Source organism: Rattus norvegicus, chromosome 11 (genome assembly GCF_036323735.1).
Source record: "Rattus norvegicus strain BN/NHsdMcwi chromosome 11, GRCr8, whole genome shotgun sequence".
In the NCBI taxonomy this organism is placed as follows: Eukaryota; Metazoa; Chordata; class Mammalia; order Rodentia; family Muridae; genus Rattus; species Rattus norvegicus.
Window position 1 is genome coordinate 73869361 of NC_086029.1, and position 22361 is coordinate 73891721.

The following is a 22361-nucleotide window of genomic DNA, read 5'->3' on the forward strand; positions in this document are numbered from 1 at the left end:
ATATTTTACAGTTAAACCCAATACACACATTGGTTTCCATAGTTTGGTTTTGGTAGAATCTCATTTTGGTCTCTCATTGATGGCCTATTTGTAATGCATGGATGAGTATTTATGTCTCTGGATTAAGAAACGCTCATCCAGAGACTGCCCTACCTGGGGATCGTTCCCATAGACAGCCACCAAACCCAGTCTCTATTGCTGATACCGAAAAGGACTTGTTGGCAGAAACCTGATATGGATGTCTCCTGAGAGGCTTTGCCAGAGCCATACTGATACAGATATGGAGGCCTGCAGCTAACCATTGGACTGAGCATGGGGTCCTCAATGGAGGAGTTAGAAAAAGGACTGAAGGAGCTGAGGGAATTTGCAACCCCATAGGAAGAACAACAATATCAACCAAGCACACCCCACCAGAGCTCCCAGGGACTAAACCACCAACCAATGAGTAAACATGGAGGGACTCATGACTCCAGCCACATATGTAGCAAAGGATGGCATTGTCCAGCACCAATAGGAAGAAAAACCCTCTGTCCTGTGAAGGCTTGTTTCTCCCAAAGTAGGGCAATGCTAGGTCATTGAGGTGGGAATGGGTGGGTGGGAGTGCAAGCATCCTCGTAGAAGCAGGGGGAGGCGGGAGGGGGTAAGGGGGAGGTGCGAAAGGGGATAACATTTGAAATGTAAATACATAAAATATCCAAGAAAAGTAAAATTAAAAACAGAAGGAGGGTGAGCAAGTCATGATGGCTAATCTAGCCAGCAGCACTCCTCTATGGCCTCTGCATTAGCTCCTGCCTTCAGGTTCTAGCCATTTGAGTTTCTGCCCTGACTTCCTTCCTTCACTGATACACTGTTAATTTTGAGTCTTAGATGAAATAAAACCCTTTCCTCCCAAAAAATAGAAAAAAGAAAGAAAAAGATAATACAGCAATGAGTTTGCATGTCAAGCATGAGTGTACATCTGATGTGTGGATGTGCACAGGTAGAGGTCAAAGGATAACTTCAGCTCCTGTGTCACTTTATATCCATCTTGTTTCTAGTTTTGAAACAAAGTCTCCAGGATTAGCTGTTAACAACTTAGGATATAGGAGCTTGCCAGTAAACCCAGAGATTTACATCTCAGTAGGATTACAGGTATGCAACATCACAGGTGCGTAAAGTTTTTAAATATCTTTTATTCTTTTTGGAATCAAACTCAATGTCCTCCTGCTTCCATGTACCTTATTGATTAAGCCATGATTCAATGATTGTAGAACGATTACGATGATTTCATTATATCTCCTAGGAATGTTGGGTTTTAGACTCTGTTTAGTCACTATACGTTATCCTTCATGGAGAACGCTATGGATATTTATGTATTTTAGTACTTCAAAGTCCAGGGATTAAAGACGTAGATCAGAAAGAATATTGACAAGGAAGAGACCAATAGTGTGTTTTTTTGCAGCAAAGTGACAATGTTCTTGAATCAAGCTGAAGACAAAAACAAACAAGCAAACAATGGAAAAAAACCTGACTTTTATACTTTCTAAGTCCCTACATCCTCATGTGATTGAAAGAGATCTCAGTAAGCACTTCAAACAGTGCCAGTGTGTCCCATCATGATACCCACATGACATCCCAGCTCTTTACACCCTGAAGAAGTAAGATCATGACTCTGAGGCCAGCTTAAGCTACAATTTGAAGTGACAATCTGTCTCAGAAAAAAAATGTAAATCAACGTATAGATAAATGCATAAATAAGTATAGATAGTTACATACATAATGCATCATACATACATACATATATACATACATAATTAACACACATTGGTACAAAGCAAGTGGTGACTAAGCAGTAGACATTTAGACTGTTCCTGTTATTTTATTGATTGATTGATTGATTGATTCATATCTAATACCTAACCTGCCCAGACAATGAGTTCACTGCAGGCCTCTCTCATCCTGGTCACTTCCTTAATCCTGCCACCTACCCACCTTTCCTCTGACACTTCCTAGCAACATGTTCTCAGAGTCATTGTATTTTTGCACTGTCTCCCTGACTTCTATTCTAAAAATAGTACCTGACCACCTATTCAGAATGTCCCACCTATAATGCCAGCCTTCCTTTATGCAATAGTTAGCTCGTTATCAAATGGAGCAATGACTACTTTCCTATACCCAAGTAAAAGCCTGTCACAGTTTCAGCAGCTGCTGTGCAAGGGACCTTGTGTTGTCTTTACAATTCCATTCCTATGAATTTTGTCATTTTCAAATGTCCAATTTTTCTTCTCTCCTTCTTTTCATGTCAGCCTAGATTCCCATGACAGACAGACTATGAGGCATTCGGACCTATGACTAGTCCTCCAGGAACACTGGCCCTGAGCCACAGGACCATCTGGAAAGAGCTCAGTCTGGTCCCATTTGCTCTTACCCAGCCTTGCTTACACCTTACCCCCAGTGGATTGTGTTGAAGGCCTGGAAGAATCCTGGCAAGGTCACAGTGTTTCATTCTGCTGTCGGTTTAAATTAGGTCTGAGCTTTTATGTCTAAATCAAAATACCAAAAATAAAATGGAAAGAGAGGGAGGGAGACATCAGAGAGACAAGGTAACATCCTACACCAAGTGGAGAAATGACATTTCAATTGGCCAGTTGATCTGTTCCCTTGACAGATGTCCCTCACTCACTCCAAACCAGTATTTTACATGTATAACCCCGTGACATACTCCAACTCATCCAAGATTGTAATACATACCTTTTCTGAAAAAATAGGGGAAGAAAATTTTGCAAAAACAGCAGAAACACACCACAAAGTAATACATTTTAAAATAGTACTATGTTGAATATAACAACTTAAGGTGAGATCAACTATCCGTCACTATTATCACATCTCCTTTATGCTGAGATTCTCTCCCAGCGGAATTAATATTACACTAGATATCGGTCTTTTTCAGAACATATTTCAGTCTAGCAAGTGTTTAGCCCTAGTTAGTAGGCTCCCACTTCTATCGCTTATCATGGGGTGTTGTTTATTTTAATTTGAATGAGCCAGTATGTGCACTAGATGTCTAAAGGATTTTTATTGAGATCTGCAAAGAAATATTAAGAAACATGTCCATGAATATTTGTCATTAATATTTTATCATATTTTAAGAATAATTTATTTATTTGTGTGCGTGTGTTTTGTGTGTGTGTGTGTGTGTGTGTGAGAGAGAGAGAGAGAGAGAGAGAGAGAGAGAGAGAGAGAGAGAGTAGCTTGTGCACATCCAGTAGGGTGTTTATGTCAAGCAGAAGAGGATGTCAGATCCCTAGGATCTGAAATTACTGGTGGTTGGTTGTAAGTGTCCTGTATGGGTGCTGGGAACCACACGCATGTCCTTTGGAAGAGTAGTATGAACTTCTAAACATTCATCCACCACTGCAGCTCCTCACTAAAAACATAAAATTTAAAAGTATCAATTCCATTTCTACTACACTTCTGGGTGCTATTTAAGTGATAATTTCTATGTGTTTGTTTTGTTGTTGTTGATGATGTTTGTTTTTTTTTGCTTTGTTTTTGTTTTTTTTTCTATTAACTGGGTGCTAATTTTTAACTTTATCAATAACATGGATTTACATATAACAAAGCTACTTCACAGAGTCATTGCAAAGACTCACCACTCCAAACAATGACACTGGTTTTGAATTATGAATTGTATCAAGATATGATTAAACAATATAACCGTGGCTTTATTAGCTCCGTGGTTTGATCCCCCCCATTCTATAAGATAAATTATTTTCACAGGGGAAAATAAAAATCATTTGGTTCATTACATACTCTCTTGAGTTGTGTTCAATGAATTGGTCAGTGGTGAGACAGTACCTCCTGACTCTGTAGAACTGGAGCCGTTTGGCTGTTACTTTGAAAAGCCCCTTTAGGGTAATATAGTTGCAAATGGTTGGCTCTGAGACTCCCCCACTAGAGCAGTAACAAGAAAGGAATGTTGTTATTCTTGCTTCCCTTGGAAACAACAGCAGGAAAAATGCTGACTTTACATTCCACTTCCCAAAGGGATGCTCACACCTTTGCCTGTAATCTTAAAACACGTTTTTGTCATAGGCTCATGCTCACACCTCTCTGGAGCACGTCTGTTTACCTCTAGTCTTCTTAAGACTTAACAATATTTCCTATTTAAAACCATTAGCTGGTAAAGTGCAGATCTCTCCAGATCATGTCAAGTGCTGGAACACTGACTGTAATAATCTTTTTCTATTCAAAATGACTACTGTGCTTTCTTTTAGTTTATTAAGTCAGAGTCATTCTATGCTATTTGAAACATTAATAGTTAATTCTTATTCTAAAAATTGATAATGTTGTATAATGCAAAGTGAACCAAACAAAATGATGAAAGACCTGCAAACAATTACAAATATTTTACAAGACAACTACATTAATTATTTGTCTCTAATGTTATATTTTTAAAGAATTGCAATTTAAGGGTATGTCTATGAAAAATGAACTTAGGCTTTGTCTGCTTGGTGTATTTGTGGAATTTCTACAGTGGGAGTGGGTGTAACCATGACACTTTTCCTGCTCTTGGCACCCTTCCTCCTATTGGGTTTTCTTGTCCAGCCTCCATCTGAGGTGTTTTTGCCTTTTTCTTGCTGTATCTTGTTTTCTTCTGTTTGATGGCCATTTCTTGGAGGACTGCATTTTCCTGAAAAGAAAATGAAGGGAGAGAGAGATCTGGAGGAGAGAAGAGGTATGAGAGAGATGGGAGGAATGGAGGGACAGGAAACTATGGTGGGGCATGCTCTATGAGAGAAAAGTATATTTTCTATAAAAACAAAAAGAAGGAAGGAAGGAAGGGAGGGAGGGAGGAAACAAGGAAGAATTCTAGAAAAAAATCTGAATGAGCAGTAACAAAAAGAACACAGCTTAGAGCAAAAAGCACTTTTTTAAAATTTAGTTTGTTCATTTTAAATGGTTGCTAACAGTTACTCTACTATGGCTTGAAGTCAGATAATACACTGGAGATAAGAAGTTTATCGGCTACTGCTCTATGAGATTGGTGAAAATGTGAATAGCTTCCAGGTTTTTTCTTGTTAGTAGGGGAGTGGGGAGTCCTCACTGTGGAACTATCAGTACATAGCCATTTTACAGTTCATATCTGGCTTCTCAGGGTACAGGTGCTCAGTCTTTCTCAGCCCTGACATAATGGATTACACTCAGTTTTCTTTGCTCACTCCAGTGGGATTATTTTCTAGATGGATGACATCTAGGACTGACAGGGTGCTCAGCTTCCTGTTCCTTCTGGAATTTAAGGGCCAGGAATCAGGGGTTTCCTCTTAAAATGTATGTTAAAACTTCTGCTATTAAGAAACATGTCAATGTCTTCCAAATCATTGAGCAAATTGGAAAGAAGAGAGACACTCACAGTGGGAGATAGAATGAATGATTAATTAGAGTTGACCTTCGAAGATTATTGATAGCAAACACAAATGTAATTGTTCTCTCTTTCCTGTGTGAAATCTCCAGCATTTGCTTCAAGCGTGAGTTGCCATGAATGATAGGCACATTAGGTAGCAATTCTGGATGCACTGGCAGCTCTTCCATGCTCTGAGTGACGGATATGATGACTTCTAGAATACCTGGCTTTGCAAACAGTAATCCCAGGATCGAGGATGCACACCATGTTTAAGGAAAAGGGCACTAAATGAAGCAAAAATATATAGGTAAAGAGAAATTTTAAAGGCAAACCATGCTTCAAGGCATGAATAAATACATTCACAGCCTTAAACTGGATGGTGATTCCTGAAGAAGGTAATAATTGGAAAATATGGAAGCTGTGTAGCATTCATATTAGATACAAGAAGGACCGGTAAGGTTTCTAGAACATAACTTAGGAGATCATTAAATTTTCTACACTTTTCTTCTCTTGCAACGTGAGTCCTTCTCCTGACAATAGTTCATAATATTCTCCAGTTGAAGATCTAGCTTGAGTTGAGTAGTTCTGCTGAAATACCTTTCCCAGTAGAACAACATGTGATCATCATGTACCACCCCAGCCTGACGTTTTACATCACAGTATGTAGTTTCCATGTGCACATCCCATGGAAGTAGTACCATATTACTGCTATCTTTGCGAATTGCTCTTACCGTAATAGTGAACTTATTTTTCTTTATACATGGAGTATGTTTAACTCAGCCAAAGCATACAAGAAAATGTGTTGAGGGAAAACTGAGAAAAGTCAGGGAGCCAGATGATACGTTGTGAAGTAAAACTAGCAAACAAAGAAAGAGGCAGGTTTTAGTTTTTACCTGTATCATAATCAACTTCGAATCCTATGAGGATAACATGTACTCTAACACAACTGCTGATATCATAGAAATCATGTATGCTAAGCACGTTGTTGTGCTAAATGCTATCAGATATATATGTGTGTTTACATGGAAATATATATGTGCATGTAATTACATATCCATATATTATATATATATGCCTTATAATATGGAAAGTCTACAAATTACTCTTTTTCCTGTTTAAATGAGGAAATTTGAGCTAAACAATAAAATTTAGAAACTTTGACAACACCACTCTGTTTGGATTCAAGTCCTAATTTATCTTTTGATACAAATCTCTTCTGTGGAAAGAATTTCTCATTAGCCCCTTTTTAAGTCGAATCTGCTCCTATTACTTAAAGCAAAACGATACTGAAAGACAGGACAGAGCCTCAGTGCCAGGCTCCTTATCAGCATTTTGTTGTAGGGATATATTTAAATATTCAATTCTGACCTTTATATAGAGAGGCTAGAACTCCATTAAATTGGGTGCTTTGTATGTTAGCTTTGAAATATCTGAATATGACTGAAACACAGTGCCTAAATAATAAACTTACATTACAAAATTCACTATGTTTACTACCTCATGAATACCTGATAGGCGTGCCCTCTCACTAAATTCATATTATAAATAGCTGAATCTGCTCCCTTCTAAATCCCCTTTCTACTCCTGATTTAGCACATATCATTCATCATATAGCTCTTTAGGTGTGCCCTTTTCTGTCATTGCATTCATAAAGTAGACTGCAGCTTTATGAAAAGCTTGTCTTCTTTACTGTAATACACACCATCATGACCAGCCCAGCTCCTTTCTCACAGTAAACTCATACACCCCATTTCCTTGCTCCTGGTATAAATACTATGCAGCCAGTTCTCAAAAAGACGTTGACAAGATGATCAAATCAGATATGTATGTTTTCCTTTCGGAGATTACTTAACGATGAGGATGACAGTAATTATTGTAAAAATTGTAAATATAAGATAGGTGGTGGGGATGGTAGTGCATATCTTTAATCTTCGCTTAGAAAGAAGAGACAGATATGTTCTTGTAAATTCATGACCAGACTGGTTTAAAAAGTGAGTTCAGGCAAACGGGGCTACATCATAATATTTTTTCTCAAAAACTGTTATGTGTATGAATAGAAAAATTATGAAGAACATTAAAAGTATTAATAAGGAATACGTAAGGCAGTCAGTCTGAAGAGGAAGAATTTTATTGAATTCATTTTTTTCATATAAGACATGAAATAAATTATCTCCAAGGATGTTTCACAAAGGACTTTTATATTTGACTGTAACGAGATTTTAAACAATCTATAAAACTATAGTCATTTATAACAGTTTTATAAGAAAACATGCTCTGGGACCCACTTCTAAAAACTTAAAATGCAAGCTGTTTCCCTTTCCAGTCTTCCACACTTCGCAGTAAGAGCAAGCATCTGCCTGCTCTTCCTAAGTCATACATGTAAATACAGGATATCGTCCTCTTGCTGATGAAGATGTTACTGCAGATATGGGAGCCTTGCAGGGGAATTGTGGCTGCCAAGATGGAGAGAGAACTGAGAACCTTAAAGCCACTCTTGGGACCATTTTAATTCCGGATCTTTAGAAAGCAGCAAAGAAAAGAGATGATATTACCCAAGCGCTGTGTCTTACTCACTTTCTACCTTCCTCTGTCTCCTTACAATGTCTGTTGATTTAAAGACTACTCGAAGGACATTGACAATCCTCGAGTGTGACAATTGTCTCGATGAGATAATGTGAAAGCTGGCATGGATCCAAGCTTTCTTGCTTTTTACTTTGTCGTATATACCCATATAATTAGAGGATCCTCATGTACTCCAACATAGCAGGTGCTGGATAGTCACTGACTTCATGTTCCAATTCTTACTTACTGTATTCCATTCCTTTGATAGTCTCAATGATTTCAGACACATTCTCAATTGCATGTTAGATACTCTATGAGACATATCTGTGGTGATCAGAGTTGATCGCTGACTCCTACATAAGTCTCAAGTCCAATTATATAACAATACTATGTTCAACTTACAAATGAAAATGAAAGTTGAAAAAACCAAGGAAGCTCTAAGTATTTTTCTAATGATAATAACTCAAAAATTAAAGCTATTATCTTGTATTTGTGATCTTTATCTAATGTTGTTGACTTTACTTAAAAATTCATTTCCTTATAAAATAGCAAAACATGTTTGCTTCCTTTATTCATTCATTTATCTCCTCTCTCCAAGTGAAGTTCAGTTTATCTGTCTACTGAAAAACAACTGCAATTTTGATATTGATTTTGAAATCATGTATACCCAAACTTATCTAAAGCAACCCTGTATGTTCTATCATTTTTAAATAGATCATGCCCATCAAATACACACACACACACACACACACACACACACACACACACACACACACACAATCTTTCTATATAAAAATCAATGAATAACAATCCCCAGTACAACACTGTATTTAACAAATACTTTAATAATAAACGGTAATTCTGAGTTAATAATAAATGGTAAAGTAGATGACAGTGATGAAAGTCTAAACACAACAGAAAGTATAGTAAAGGCTCAGTTGAGAAGAGGAGGACATTGGGATCTTAACCGGGAAGTAAAGAGAGGCTACTGTTTTAGCCTCTTAAAGACTCACATACTTGCCATTGCGTTAAAATGATGTGGTTGGCTCAGGGATCTCCTTTCTTCATCGCTGACCTATAAGTTCTTTCAAGATGGGAATAATTTCTAATCTATGCCTATCCGGTCTCTTTAACTTTCCTAGAATTTAACACGGGGACTTGTTTAAAACATATATTTAACACACTATTCTGAAGAAGATGGAGAAAACTGAGTTTATAAGGGAGGAGAAAGGCAAAGGAAGGGAAAGTAAAGGTGGCGGCAAGGTAAAGGAAGCAGGATAATAATAAATAGAAGGATGTGAAATGAAAGGAAAAGAAAAGCAAAAAGAGAACAGAAATAATACGTAAACAACTTCAACAGTTAGTAAGGGTTAGTGCTCATATCAGGACAGCCTGAACCAGTTTTATTTGTCTTAGGATACTTCTAGTATTGTAGTCTATGCCTCAGAGGCGTGTGTGTGTGTGTGTGTGTGTGTGTGTGTGTGTGTGTGTGTGTGTGTGTGTTTGTGTGTCTCTGTGTGTGTGTGTGTGTGTGTGTGTATTGCATAGTGGATATAAAGAGTAATAATAAATCCTCAATTTGAGAGCTCCTTTAGTAAAATATATTTTAACAATTAACATTTTATATTTTCTATAGACTGTAAATAATTGCTGAGAGTACTCAGTAATCAAAATTTCAGTAATCAAAAATGAACTTATTAAAGTTCAACTTATGAAGGGAGACAGGCAAAGACACAGATGTTTGCCATGGAATTGTACTGTGCAAGGCACTGAAAAGATCTTACTAAGCTATAAAATTTAATTCTCACATTAATCTCTACCATTACTCTTGTTCAAATGTGGAAACGGGTGCTCCATACATATCAAAGAACCCAGGCTATGAAACTACTAGCAGTTCAATTTGTCTGATCTGTTTGATGCTAAAGAAGTTGAGCTCTCAGGATATGATACCATATCTAATTATAAGAGGAAGATTCTTTGTTTATTTTCAAAGTCACTATTTCTGAGCATTTCTGCAAAGTCTCTATGAGTTGAAGAGAGAATAAGCGTTCATTTGACTGTCCGTGGTGGCATGAAACATCTATTGGAAGGATAAAACAATATCAACCAACCAGATACCCCAGAGTGCCCAGGGACAAAAACACCAACCAAAGACAACCATAGCTCCAGCCACATATATAGCAGAGGATGGCTTTGTTGGACATCAGTGGGAGGACAGCCCTTGGTCCTGTGAAGGCTACATGCCCCAGAGTAGCAGAATGCAAGGGTGAGGGGCAGGAGTGGATGAATGGGTGGGTGGGAAAGCACCCTTACAGAAGCAGGGGGAGTGCAGAGGGATAGGGGAGTGCTGGAGGGGAAACCAGGAAGGGTGATAACATTTGAAATGTAAATAAATAAAATATCTAATAAAAATAAAATAAACAGGAGAATAAAGGACACACACACACACACACACAAATCCAATCATCTTATATTCACATGATTCTTCAATGTCAACAAATGGATATATTTTATTTTATGAGTGACATGCCTATGGGCTTGTTTAACTATACAAACGACCCCAAAGCAGTGATGACTTTAGATGCTCCCATTGTGTATAGTGACATGCTTTACTATGGCTGAACATATTCACTCCCCTAGTAAACAATTCAGGTTTTCCTTTAACTTTTAAACTCTGAAAATTTCCCCAAAAACAAGCAGAGGGAGGAAACTCACAGGACTTTATTTTATTGCAAAAGAATAATAACTCAAGCATCCAAAAGCGGTATTAACTGTTTCTCGTGTCTCAATATAGAAAGCCAACCTCCTTTTGGACTAGGCTTGCTAGGGGACATTTGTACATTTGGATTTGCTGTTTCTAGAAAAGTCTAAAAAGTAAAAGACAAACTTAATGTTGTGGAAGTCCTATGATGATTTTAGAATAGCTACGTTATCTTTCTTGTTCTGACTCATCTAAATATGAAAGCTTTAAAGTATGATCACGGCTTTAAAGTATTCACATTAATTTTGTAAATCATAAAGTAGATTAAATAACTGATAGATACAAATTGTTCATCCACACATGAGGTAACTATAGCAGAGGAATGAAAGTTACTAACTCCATACTGTAGAACCAATTAACAGCAACTCCAGTAAAAAGTCAAGCCCCTCGCTTTCAGGTTCTGCTGTCTTTCTAAGCAGGTATTTCCCATATTATCCACTGTTTGGCTTTCTACGAGATTGCCTGGCAATAAATTTGAATTATATTTAGGCAGACAAAATTCTGAATTATAACTCAGACTTTAGGTTGCCAGCTGGATACAGTTCAGCAAGACACCCAACTGCCATTTAGAGGCTAAGCAATGTGTAAGAGGCCAAGACAGCTCAGAAATGCCTGTCCTCATCAGTATCAAGGGGCTGGCATAGGTCCTGCCTGGCAAACACAGTTTCCAGTGTAATGGAACATCACAATTCCACAGACTAACACAATGGTTTTAAATTTGGATGGTTTTAAAAAGTTAAGGGAACTATGTCTCTTTTCAAAGATTTTTGCAACAAAATTTGATATTGGTTATTTAATATAAGTTGTTGTCTGTCCTCAGTCTTCAGGGTAGATTGGTAAAAATTTAAGAAGTAGTGTTCATTGCTTTTCAAGTCCTTCTTGTGCCTATTTTTCAGTGTTTATCCAAGGGCAAGCTATTTAGTATGTTTTTCCCTAATTGTTTTTAAGCTTGAATGAATTCACATATTAAAGCGTTTGAAGCAGTTCTTGGGATATATTAAGATTCAAGTAACTATTTATAAGGTAAATACTTTAGGGTTAAGTGTCTGAGTATAGAAAGAAAGGAAGGTTGGTGTTTAATAATAGACTGGAGACATCACTGCAGTTTCAAGGGACCCATATTTTCCTAGCTCCTTTTCCAGGATTGTTCCAAAGCTTAACTAAATTGCACACATTCTAGGAAGAAATACATTTTCATAAATATCCCAGTGGCCAAGAGACTTCTTCCAAGTCACCAGGCATTCATATACATTTCCTACCTGAATTGCAGTTCTGATCATTTAGCCAAATATAATTTCTGGAAATTACCAGGGACATATTCAGCTACAATACCCAGTACTGCAAAACCCTGAAGTTCTACTGTAGTTTTTTTTTTCAGTACAGAAATTTTTGGAAGATGATTCTTGCTCATATCCTCTTGATTGTAGTAGTTAGGTAGTAGATTGAAGCTATGGTTGCCAGGGTGACTGCCTCTGGAATTCATGATGATTCTTTTCTTTATTCTAGAATTCATCTAACCCAGAATACTGAGTTTCAAAAAATGAGGCGATCAGGGTAATACCAAAACAGAACTTAAAAAAAATTAGGAGACAAATCTAATTAAAGAGATGGTTTCTTGATCGATACTAATGGAAAAGGCAGGAAGCTGAGTGGATTAATGACATCAAACTAATTTTTTTCTTTCATTCCGAAAATGAAAATATAAGGAAAAGACATCACAGCCAAACAACTAAATTTCTCAACATCATTTACATATTAGTGGAGAGTTGTGGAGATATTTATTACTAATTTTCCTATTGCCTTGGTAAACTTCATCTCTGTTTGTTGTAAAGTTTCTAGGCAAAATGATCTAAGAATGGCTTCAGAGTCTGACTTGCTCAAATGAAAATCATCTGCTAAAAATACTTTTCTAATAATTTCATAATTTCCTGAATAGTTTCATATTTTATTGAATTAAAAACTAAATTTAATATCATAAAGCTATTATATGCAAATTACCAAAATTTAAAGTGTTCAGAAAGTGAACATTACACTTAACAGATTTGAAAAGTAAACTCATAGCTATGATTATATTGACTAGAATATAAAATGTAGTATTTGCAACTGATTCAAAAATTGGGCATAAAATATTACATTGAATATTGTTTCTTTTTTAGTTGAGTCCTCTTAAGTTTGTTAATGAAGACTAATTAATAGGAAGATTACTTGGGTGTAATTATTTTGTTTACTCACTTATTACAGTGACTTACAAGATCCTGCCTTATTTCTTTTTCTAGTAGGTATGATTAGCTATGGGAAACAGCTACAAAGGTGAGAAATTTGAGGGCATTTTAGTGACTGAAGTTCTAGAACTGGAAAAGAATGCCTGAGAGGAAACTGGTTAAAGTTCCTAAAGTTCATTCACAGCCAGAAAGAATTATCAGAAATTTCTAATGGTATTCACGCACCAAGAAGCCTCTGTCTAGGAAGTCATGTCTTGGTAGGGAGGTCTCAAGGGAAGGTTGCCTACTGAATCATCTGTGACAGCAAGGGATAGGCAATAAGTAAATAAAACCTGAAAGCAAACATTTCCCAATGTCACAAGTGGTCAGCACCTATTGTTAAATCCCAATGATCATGTTGATTTCATGTTGAAGAAAGTCTAATAGATGCCTCTGAACAGGTAACAATAATTTAAAGTGAAAGGAGGCCATATCTATAAATCCTGATCTAAGTAATGGCCCAACAGTTTGAGACCGTGTAGAAAACGTATTTCTTATGTGGATGTGATGAGGGAAGAAGCAGAGGATGAGGTGAAGTGGTGTGTGGGAAGGGAGGTGGTATGTTCGCATGTTTGCTAGGGGACAGTGACACTGTAATTTAGCTGCATCAGAAGCCAAACCTTCGAAAACATCACTCCTCCAGGAAGGTCTGGAAAGAGGGGGAGATCATTTGTATTTGGGGAACCATTTGAAAGTTAGAAGAAAGATGAAAGTCTCAGCCTCTCTGATGATGGGATTCTGAGCAGTACATTCTAACACAGACAATCTATGCCTCCAAAGAGAAGGGCTTTCAACTAAGTATTATTTTTCAGTAAATTCTACACATAAAGGAATGCATTTCCTAGTGTACAAAAATAAGTTCTGAATGCCTGCTTATTATAATACTTCTCTGAACTCCTCCTGAACCTATCCTCTATCAGTAGAAAATGGAATTATTTATTTCTATGGGCCATCAGACAATGGATTTTGGATGCATTGTAAGCTGAACTTAATTATTTTTACCAAAACTTGGAAATAGTTTATTTATGTTTGGGTGCTTGCCAAGGCTATCTGCCAGGGCAACAACGTATCTGGCTGATACAGGCTGATACAGGCTGATTTGTTCCTCCCAGCTCCCCAAGTTAAAATCCACTGCTTATGAACATCAGCTAATAGGCTTTTGCAGGTTTCTCAAAAATTAATTACCGTTGATGTAAATTAATTGCTAAGTAGATAAAAGAATTCCCAATGAATCTTTAACTTTTAAAACTTAGAATGGCGTTGTTTCCTATCAACAGATAACCAGGTCTCCGGAAAAGTCTTCGAATAAATGAAGTCTGATAAAAAACATTGCTTCCTTCCCAGGCTCACTCTCTCTTTATTAAATTTGAGCAATAGAACACATTCTTACGTCAACAGGTATTGAGGGAGGATCTGTAATGCAATGATCATTCAGTCAGACGCTAAAGATAGAACCCCAAATATGTAGAATACCCTCTACGTTCTTTAATTTATGAAAATATCACACAACCCTAAATATTCAGTTTCCATATTAACAAAATTAGAGCTGCTAAAACTAAATAACACCCATGTATTTTTTGGGGGGGGAGGGTGGGATGGTGTTGTGGAGGCATAGGACTCACTATGACCTAAACAATAGACACATGGCTTTCTTCAGATTTCTGGCTTAGAGACATTACTATAACAAGTAGACCCAGCAACTCAAATGCCAATGAAAGACATGCTTAGACCAAGAGCTCACTTGGTATGTAGCCCAAAGTACATATAGCTTTTATATGTCAAATTAGCAGCAAGACTTAGTGTATGGAGTAAAGGCAAGCAGCTAGGATATCGTGTTTTTTTAGGATGGTTTGTTTCAATTCCATTTGATTTCTCTGGCCTAGTTATGTAACACATTAGTCACAAAAGCAATAAAGTATACCAATCTAAACCGCATAGGAGAACAATGGGTAGATTGCCTTAGAACGCATTGCTTGAGCTAAACACCTACTTGATAGATTGAAAAACCTGGTGATTAAAACGGATTGCAGAATATTGAGAAGACAGCAATGGAAAAAGACTAAAGACTAAATTTATTAATACAGAAGGAGCATGCAAAAAGAAATAGACACTTTTCAGGGATGCTTAGAGAAGGCTGGAAACTAGCAAAAGTCTAAGCTATGTAATGTATTTAAAGAAGAATTGTGGTAAGGCTCTTAAGCAACTGGAGTGAGTGCTGACAGAGTAGATCCGTGCTGGACGAGGTTTAATGAATAGAGGGAACTGATTGTAATTAGTAGCAGTCGTCTGGATAAAATGACTATCTGATAATTTATTTAAATTGGTTCCCTTTCCTTCCAATGGTCTGTAGAAGCACTTCCCTAAAGAGTGAATTAAACTTAATTTTGTTTAGAGGCTTTTCGTGGTTTTCAAGACGTGTTCAAAACTAAATGGCATCCTTTTGAGTCGCTGTAAGGAATAGGTTTCAAATCGGTTATTTATAAGACTATTTATTGACCTAGCAATTTTCAAGATTTTTGTATGATAATGAAAGTAATTATAAAGTAGATTGTCAAACCTTGGGAGATAGGCTGAGCATATTTGAATTATAGATTAAATGAATTGTCAGATGTACAGAGAATCAACAACCAGTAAACAGGCAAATGAAGGAAGGAGCTTCACTTCAGGTCACAGAACTCTGCCTACACTGTTGCTAGAAAGGCATTTACATGCACAAAATCCCATTCACTGAGGGTAAAATATACAATGGTTAAAAAGTTATCAGAAATTGATTAAAAATAAAATGTGAGAAAATGACTTTTAATAATTTTGAAAATATCTTATTCATTTGTGTCAATGATATACATCACTAAAGAGCACACAGTACAGTAACGTATAATTAAAAACTAACACGTAATTAATGCTAATATTCTCTGACACCATAGCTGTGAGTCATTTACTCACATGTGATGTAATAATACAAACATGTAAGCATATACTATTATGAAGAAGTTCAATATGCTATACTGGAACCTCTTTTACTTCATACTCAAGCATGTATTGAGGGAATGTTCTAAAATAGCCAATATGATACCAGTAGCCATAGATATGCACATATATACTCATATATATATGCAGCTACCATTTTAAAAGTCAAGTCAGGTTTAAAAGTCAAGTATAATCTGAGCTATTAGCTAATTAAGTAATAGCTTAATGAACAATTGGGGTGTTTGTTTTATTAGAATGCCTGTTATAAAGCATTCTCCCATGGATATGTTTAGAGTTACAATAGGAGTCAGAGTGGTATTCTAGGAATAAAGCCCCCAGGTTAAATCCACACAATTAATATGGTGGACTATAATGTGAATTGGTGAGAAGAGCAGTTCATTTTCCAAATCTTTTTCTCATTTGTTATGTAAGCAGTGTTTTTCTCCTCTTCTTCTCTTCAATGTTCTTTCTTTCCCTTTCTTTTTATCTCATCTTTAGCCAATCACTGACTCTTCTCCACATCTCTCTCTACCTGTACATTCATTCATGATCCGTGTTCACAAGCATCCATTCAGGAACTGTGTTCACCTGCCACTCTCACTTCCTCATTCATAAGCTGCCTATCTAGCATGTTCTAGTTTTCCTAAGAGCATACCTAGTATTTGGGAAAGCATTGTGACACAGAAGTAGAGAATTTTCTATTATTATACATGCAAACTTTTATCCCTAATATCACGGTGAACATTTTTATTGTTTTAAATTTACCACGATGCTTTAAAACTTTGTTTTTAAACTGATTTATAAAATGTGTACACGTTAACATAGTAGGGATGTTGTAATACTCCACACATACACGTAGTGTAGCATACTCAAATAACGATAAACATTTCTACCAACTCAAATGTTTACCATTTCTTTCAAGAGAAACATCCAAGTTGTTTTACTCCTGTGTAAAAATACTCAGGATATACTCATCTTCCTATTTTTACCCTAAATACAGTTCTCTGGACTTAAATCACTACCTTTATACATATTTTTCTTTATTTTGTGTAATTGTTAAGACACATATGAATCAAGTTTTGTACTCAAGTTTCTAGAATATTTCCTTATTTTTTCCTCCAATGCTCCTTGGGACTCCATTTTCTGTTTATATTTTATACCGTCATCTACTTTTGTTCTTATATATTTGGACTTTAATATGTGCTAGGGATTAGATTATTCTTTTTATTGGTATCCAACTTGCTTGAAAAATTTAGTAAATAATTTACTTTTGCTATGGATTTGAAATAAAATCAAATAACTCTAAAACATCCTATGACATTTCTTTCATTCTTAAGTTCATCTTTAAAATAGACTTGGAAGCATATGGGAATATTTGTCCTACTAATCTCTTTTATTGATTAAGTCATGAAATTTAACTCTTTACATCTGTTAAACTGTATGACGTTAACTACTGAAGTACTATGGTGTATACTAATTGGCAGAACGCATATTTTAAGCTTCACGTTCTGCCTTTTCTTTCTGTAATTCTGGCAGTAAAAAGGCTCTGGAAGGGGATTTGTCATGAATTTGAGGGTAGCCTGGGCTATATAATGAATTCCATCAAAGCCTACCTGTTCTAGAAAGTCAGATTTAATGTCACAACATACAAAACAAGACAAGAAAGAACACAGCTGTCATAAGTCATATGATTTATGGGCAGTGAGAATGTATGAAGACACAAGCAGTCGAAATCTCTTGCATAGGATTGCTTTCCTTGCCTATTATTGTTACAATCAAATGTTCCTTATTAACCCACTGAAACCCTCCTCAAGTTTAGGAGCCAGCTTGTGGTAAGGAGCCTTTCCTCAAACACCTCAGCCCTCCCAGGGAGTTTTGCATTTGATCCTTTGTGTTTTGCCCAAAGTCCTTGGATGAAAAAGCTAGAGGGATCTTCCTGCAGAAGCATCATTCTCTGAAGTGACAAGGGAGCGGCTTCCTGCACAGCTGGCAGTGTGTGCAGGCATAATACCTGAATGCCAGAAGTGCTCTTGAAGAACAAACAGGCAACCTGTTTCCTCCTCAAGCTGTAGCAAAAGCTGTCAAAACCACAGGTGCAGCAGGAGCCTCCCTCAATCAAGCTGTTTGCGTTCCTCCTTCCTTCTTCCATTTGGCAGCTGAGGTGGAGTCTGGCCTCCGCAGCTGAGACAATGTATCTCTTAGGATTTAAGTCGTCTGGATGGTGTTGAAATTTATCCCTTTAAATCCAAACATTCACAAGTGATGGAGTTAAAAGACCCTGAGCCAAATAGTGCAGCATTTTTATTTAGAAACAGGATGCAAAGCAACTGCACAGTTTCTATTTCTCTCAGAGATTTTGGAATGATAAGCCTTCCCAAGCTGATGGCTGGCAAGTCAGAGGCTAAAAGTTTGGAGACAGGGAGCTACATTTACTGTGATTTTAAAGGAATATTTAGAATTACCAAATTCACAGATTCTCACATTAGATGTATGAAAAAACATTAATATATAAATTACCCTTCATTCAATTATCTTTATAAATACTGAATTTTAACTACTATAAGTCTCATAAAAGTATTGATATTTGCATAGAATAAATCATAATTCTTATACCTATATACCACATTTTATGGTCCAGCTTACAAACTGATTACTACATCTAAAAACTGACCAGTTACATGGAAACTAAAATTGACAAGTATTTACTTATGATATTTGTCATTTTAAAAAATAAGAGAATACGCTATCTACTTTGATTTCTCCAAGTCTCAGCTTAATATTTTAAGTGATTTCTATGAACTTAAATTTGTTCAGCTGATATTTTTGTATTTTAACATTTTGGGGGGAGACACAGGAGCTGACCACGTAGCCCCGGATGTTTTAGAGTTCTCTATGTAGCCTAGGCTGGCATCAAACTAGCAGGAATATGCTAGCCTCTAACTCTGGAGTGTGGGGATCTAAAGCACGCACCATTTGCCTGGTGGGTTTTTTTTTCCTGAAATGAAGTTTATGCTAATATACTCCAACGTGAAATGAATGTTTTCATTAATGTTAATGAAAATAAACTGTTTGGGTCCTGCTAGAATACTTGAATATGATTTCTATGTAAAACCACCTTTTAAAAAGATGATATTTTAGTTCTAGTATCCATTTGAGAAGTTCCATCAGGTTTTCTCATCAGTCTCTTAGTTAAACTAGCTTTTAAATAGAGAGAATCCTTGCATTATAATAATATATTTCTGCTTGATTCCTCATTATGTTCAACTGCAATATCCTGTACTTACTGATGGTTCAGGACATTATGCAACATGCAGCTCCAATATAGCATCAAATATTGTATTCATAAAGGAGAATGTGTAGTGTTAAGGGCTTAGAAGTCTATGAACAATCTTTCTGTCAAAAACGTATCCTAAATTATGAGGTTTTCTACCATCGGGGGACGTCTCACCTGTCTGCTGTGTTCTGCCTGGAAGCTCAATGCAGGGATGAGTGCTAATGCAGTTGAGGATGTCAGATATCCTCAGGGAAAGGAGGGAGACAACAGTGTTACTGAGAAGACAGAGGCTCGGTCCAGCCTTCTGTCATTTCACAGCACATACACAGATGTTCACAACCAGTCTGTTTTATGAATTATCTTTATTCAGCCAAAAACACGGGGCAATTTTTTGAGGATTCCAAGATCCTAGAGATAACAAAATACTCCCCTGTATCAACTCTGGCTTTGTGTCTTCCTTATTCCAAGCATATAATCTGTAGATAAAATGTTTCCTGAGTGCTTTCTGAAGGCTGGCTGACCTTCCTAAGTCTTGGGCACTTGAAGCAGTTAAAGAAGGCTGATCACTGGCAATCTTAGTTGGTATTGTCTAAATCTGAAATCAATATCATACATTCGTAATTTGAGACTCTCGAGTCCACTCATGAAATGATAGGTTTATCATTATCAAGGGGGTGGTTATTTGAACTGATCCAGAATTCTAAGGGCATTGTTACTAACCAAAGACCAGTGTAGCCCTACTCACCAAGGTTTGGAGCAATCATAAGGAAAGAGAAGAGGGAAGCAATATAATTGCATTTTAATTAAAAAATTTAAAATATCAAGAAACAACTATAAATATTTTTTTAAATAATGCATATATGCTTTGTCACTGTGTAGACATATGCCTGTGGGAGTGCAGATGACCCTGGGGTCCAGAATATGGCACCATATCCCATGGAACTGAAGTCATAGCTAGTTGTGAATGCCAGAAGCCCATGTGGGTCCTCTGTTTAAGAGCAGCACAAAATCTTAACTACTGATTTATGTTTACAGTCCCATCAAAATATTTTAAAAATTGATGAAGATAAGATTTTGAGCAGTGGCTGTCCAGATGAGACCGTTTAGTCTGTGTGCCTCCCTTTGTGAAAGACTTTTGCTAGTGTGTGTAACTGACATCTTAACACACAGCGGGCAATCTGAGGAAAAGCTAAAGTGAATAAAGAAGGCTCATAACTTACCACAAACCCTGGCTCCCCCTGATGAGTCTCTCCCATCCCAGCCTCAATGAGGATGGTTAGCTAAGGCTCGACAGCTACACCATTGGTTTTCATGTAGCTGAGAGGATGACAAGTTCACTTGTTACGTGTAATGGTTAATCTTTGCTGTCAAGCTGATTATATGTGGAAACAGACTGGAGGCATGTGGGTCTATGAAGGAATTCCCTGGGAATATCACTTAACGAGGAGAGAAGGACTTTTCTATAGCAGCCCAAATTGAAAAAGATCTAAGGAAAAAAAAGCAAAAAGCAGTTCTATGACCCTTATTTGCTACCAGAACCCAACATCTTCAGCCTTCCAGTATGGAATAATGTCCGTCGCTATCCAAGATTCCTCCAGGTTTCAACACCAGACTAAGGTCCACTACATGGACCAAGAAGATACCAGATTTTCAACTGCTTTAGCTTAGAAACATCCATTGTTGGACAACCAACCCACGCTATGTAATATGTCTTTGTATAATAGAAATTTAGTCTGTTTTTCTGTTCCTACAGAGAACTATATACCACAACTGCTCACACACAGAGATTTAAAATCAAGGTAAATTAAGTAAGTTACCTAACGTTTTCTTTAATAGCTTATTCCTTCTTTTATAGTAAACTTGACTGGGAAGGCAGTCACAAATGGAAATATTTTGTTCCTTGCAACTCTGTTAGTCATAATGCCATCTTTACATTGACTATTCAATGATCATGTAAAGTTTTGTGTGGTAGCAGGGTCTAAAGTTACCCAAAGCTTCCATTGAGTTCTTCAACATTGGCTTCTGCCATGTTAGCAACTACTACTACAACTGAGTTCTTGGATCTTTGGAGAAAAAGTAATTGTTCAACTAGTTCAGGGAAAGACTACTCATGGAGCTTGGTTAGACACCATTAAGACATCGAAAGTTATTGAAAGATCTTTCCCTAACCACAAAGCCAAAACTCTTAAAACCATCTTTGTCATCCTTACTGTTTCTCTTTACAAGCATGGTGCCTTTATGTTAGCACAGAAAGAGAAACTCACATGATAGAAAATTACTGGTAGGCATGTTTCTGTGGATTCCCCCAAGAGTTTAGTCCTGGAGCTTGTTACAAGGCTGATGATAACAAGAGCAATGTGGATAGCAATGATCTACCCAAGTGAAGGTCTGGACAGAATGGAAAACCAAGTTCCCCCTTTTCTGGAATTGAAACATTCCTGGTGTTCTACTCTCCTTGGTCCTAAGGCCTCCATGTTCTCTTGCCCCTGTAAGAGGAAACCTGACTTCAGGTTCTCAGGATTTTGGCTTCATGGTGTAAGACACCAGCAGCTCTCTGATTTTTCCCACCTTGTAGACAGCATATCTTGGAATACCTCACCCTCCATATACATGAGTCAATTCCCATGTTAGTGACCTTCTTTTATATTAGTATTTTTTCTTTGATTCTGCTTTTCTGGACTCAGACAACATCCTTTTTCAAAAATATGGAAGCCATTCTATTCTGCCAGGGCAAGTATAATCTCAGAATTAACACGTAAATATTCCTGCCATCAACAATTTTTTTTATTTACCTGAGATAGATATGGAGAAAATTCCCCTTTTAATTATCTCAAAACCCAGTAGCAAGTAGCAGTAAAATCCCTAGCCTATCTATAAAAAAAATAAATAAAAGATTGCTTTTTCAAAGATGGAAAGACCTGTCTTCCTGAGACTTCTCCTCCCACGGCCCTCGTGAGTTTCTTCCCTCTTCCCCTTCTGGGTAAATGACTGTGAGTCTCACTTTGACTTATATGGGGTGGAAACTTCACTCTATTTTTAAAATGCATCACTGACGTTTGTTCAGATTTACTTGTAATTATATTTTCTGTGGTTGGACTGAGAGGAAGGTCCCTCTGTGGGTCCATGTCTGTGACAGCTGAAGTGACTGGAATA

At 36.9% G+C, this 22361-nt stretch overlaps 1 protein-coding gene and 1 long non-coding RNA gene across 3 annotated transcripts in view; one reads left to right on the forward strand and one right to left on the reverse strand.

The window, feature by feature from the left end:
• The window catches only part of LOC134481073 (uncharacterized), a 33101-nt gene extending 30109 nt beyond the window's left edge, over window positions 1–2992 (forward strand). The window contains exon 5 of the long non-coding RNA XR_010056286.1: window positions 1038–2992. This is a non-coding gene — a long non-coding RNA (uncharacterized LOC134481073). The remainder of the gene's footprint in view (window positions 1–1037) is intronic.
• The window catches only part of Lsamp (limbic system-associated membrane protein), a 2169735-nt gene that overhangs the window by 1816076 nt on the left and 331298 nt on the right, over window positions 1–22361 (reverse strand). The window lies entirely within an intron of this gene.